Source organism: Eptatretus burgeri, chromosome 2, assembly GCF_056783735.1.
Source record: "Eptatretus burgeri isolate ZD-2024b chromosome 2, Ebu_testis_v1, whole genome shotgun sequence".
In the NCBI taxonomy this organism is placed as follows: Eukaryota; Metazoa; Chordata; class Myxini; order Myxiniformes; family Myxinidae; genus Eptatretus; species Eptatretus burgeri.
This window is the reverse complement of record NC_140962.1, coordinates 139,273,974-139,276,991: the sequence shown is the minus strand read 5'-3', so window position 1 is coordinate 139,276,991 and position 3,018 is coordinate 139,273,974. Positions and strand designations below refer to the sequence as shown.

General features: G+C 47.1%; 1 non-coding gene across 1 annotated transcript; it reads right to left on the bottom strand.

Annotated features, from left to right (window-relative positions):
- Window positions 1-550: 550 nt before the first annotated feature.
- LOC147033298 (U1 spliceosomal RNA) lies at window positions 551-716 on the bottom strand. The gene has a single exon (XR_015055670.1). It is a non-coding gene; the product is annotated as a U1 spliceosomal RNA (small nuclear RNA).
- Between the last annotated feature and the right edge of the window lie 2,302 nt (window positions 717-3,018).

The window sequence follows — 3,018 nt, the reverse complement described above, 5'->3', positions numbered from 1 at the left end:
ACGCACGCACGCACGCACGCACGCACGCACGCACGCACGCACGCACGCACGCACGCACGCACGTACGTACGTACATACATATATACATATATGTATATATATATATATATATATATATATGTATGTAAATTTTGAAGCCTGGTGTTGGCACAGTGGTTAGGGCAGCGGCTTGGGATCAAAAAGTTCCTGAGTTCAAGCCCCGTTGGGCCACTGAATTAATACACCAGGGTGTTGACTCAGCCTGTCATCCTTCCGAGGTCGGCGAAATGAGCACCAGTATACTGGGCCGGTGTATACCCCGGTAAAAATAGGTGTACCATATCCCTGTGTCGTAAGAGGCGACCAGGGTTGCGTCAGGAAGGGCATCCGGCGTAAAACATGTGTCAAATCACTATGCGGATCATACGGATGATCCGCTGTGGCGACCCCTAACGGGACCAGCCGAAAGAAGAAGAAGATGTATGTAAATTTTGAACTCGAAGTCAAGACGAAATAACCCCATCGGCCACCTGAACCACATGTTAAGTTTATCTGTTCTTAGTTTAAAGATGAGAGGATAGCGCGAACGCAGTCCCCAACTACCACAAATAGTACGGTCGAGTTTCCCACATTTGTGGAAATCGCAAGGGTCAACCCCCCCCCGGAGTGCAATGGGTGAGTCTCACCATGAGGGAACCGCCTTACTGATCACGGTATCTCTCCCGTCAGGTAAGTATGACTTCTTCATTCACGGGATTCCTTTTCTAACTCCGATCACCGTCTGGCTGTACCGGGACCCATTCACTACATCTCCTGAATATTGATATAAATGTTGAATGTTACAAGAACTTTACAAACACATTCTAATCGGACTATTTGGTTCGATATTATGATTTAGATATTTGGAGAATTTCTCCCTTCGCTGCTGTTTTGAGAGAATTAAATATATCTTCATGATTTGATCCCTTCTGAGGATTTTGTCCTCGTATATAACGCCAAGCATAACTTCGTGACGTCATGCTTAACTTATTGACGTCACGACGTTTGTTGTCATGATTTCCAAGCTCGGTTGTTTCCTCCTCACAAGAATCTTTTGAATCATTTCGTTCCAAAGCCTGATGTTGGCTCAACGGTGAAGGTGGCTGGATTAATATCCCAGGGTCATGAGTTCAAGTTCCTGTCCGTCCGCCGTTGAATTAACACCAAGTGGGTTGACTAAGCCTGTCATCCTTGAGAGGTCGGCTATTTGAGTAGGCTACCAGATTCCTGGTAACAACAGCACCGATTTGAGCTGACCCCGAGAAAATACTCTCACCAATCAGCCACAGGCTGAATACGAATAAATACATAAATTTCGTTCCACATGGATCGATCTGTTTAGACTGGACACAAGATTATATCAGAGATTGAAACAATGGATGGATTGAACATGACGACGACCGACCTGCCTGTGTTGGGAGAGCAACACACCTTGTGCTTTGGTCCATCACGGGAGATTGCGGGGTAAATACACGCAGGTCTTTGTAGTGTTCCACTTGGTGTCGAACTTGTGGTCCTTTTTTACATGTTTTTTTGTACACGTAGTCAAGGGTCATGGAAGGGCTAGAACACAAAACAGATCAGGAAACATCACAAAAGGAACTGGAGTAATCAGAGAGATGCCATCTCGGGTTCCATGAATATAGGGCCTTCAGATCAACCTATCCAGCATGGCAGTCCTCAGTTCGTTAATGCTGTCAAGGCCTGTGTCACTCCGCAGTGCACTGATTTTGGTGGCCCGACTTCTACCTCTCCTTGCAGTGCCCTGTGTGGGCTCCCAAAGTATGAGGGGATTAGTAGACAGTTCAGGGTGCCGAACGCAGTGTCCCGCCAATCTCATCCTCCTCTCACGGACTTTGACGGATACTCTTGGCAGGCCACCATATAAGTTGACGTTCCGTACATGATCTTTCCATGACACGTTAAGGGCTATCCTGAGCATGTGTGTGTAGACCCCATTTAATGCCTTCTCTTGTTGCACCGTAAGCGTCCATGTCTCCACGGCGGCTCTGACAGGGCAAGAGCATAAACCCAAGCTCCTCCTCCCTGCCACTGATGGCAAGCCTCAGTTCGTGGTCAAGGACCACAATAAACAGAAAGGGTGCCAACGTATCTCCTTGTAGTACCCCAGCCAGAATCTCAAAGTACTCTGTTTCTCCATCAGGCGAGCAGACCTTAGCACGAGTCTTGGAGTACGTGGCACTGATTGATTTATCCACTTTCTCAGGGACGCTTTATCCACTGGGCACGGAGGACCTCAAAAAGCTTCCCTTGATCAACACTATCTAAAACCTTCATGAATTCGATGAAAGTGATCACTGCTGTCAGGCTCCGATCTCTCACTCCCTCAAGTAGTCTCCTAAGCACCAGGGTCTGCCCCACAGTTCCAGACTGAAGCCATTCTGAGAGTCCCTCAGCAGGGGATCTAAGACAGGTCTGATACGGCTCAGAATCATTAAAATATATGTCTTTGCCACCACCGAGCTCAGACAAATCCCACGGTAGTTGTCGGTCCTGGAGAGATTTCCCGTCTTCGGTACCAGGACAATGTTCAGGATAGACCACTGCTCCGGCAACTCCCCTTTCTCTTACGCATGGTTGATGAACACCAAGATAATTTCATCCAGAGGGACATACTTCAACACTTCTGGTACCACCCCATCCTCACCAATTTTCTTGCTGCACTTTATGGATGCTTTAGCCTTTTTATACACATTCATGGTGAAGGGGCTATTGTGTATGGGGAGGTCACAGAATATGGGAGCTATTGGTACGTTATCCACCAAAAGTTGGAGGGTTACCTAGCAAGTTTTTGAAATGCGAGTACCAGGTACCAACTCTCTTCTCCGCACTTTCATCTTGAATCTTTGCAGACTGGGACGACTTTTGACCACAGATATCATTGATGAGCTGCCAGCTCAATCCATAACTCTGGTTTTCGTGTGCTTCTTCCACCTCAACTATTTTCTGAGTCAGTTTCTCCTGCACCAAAATTGCATA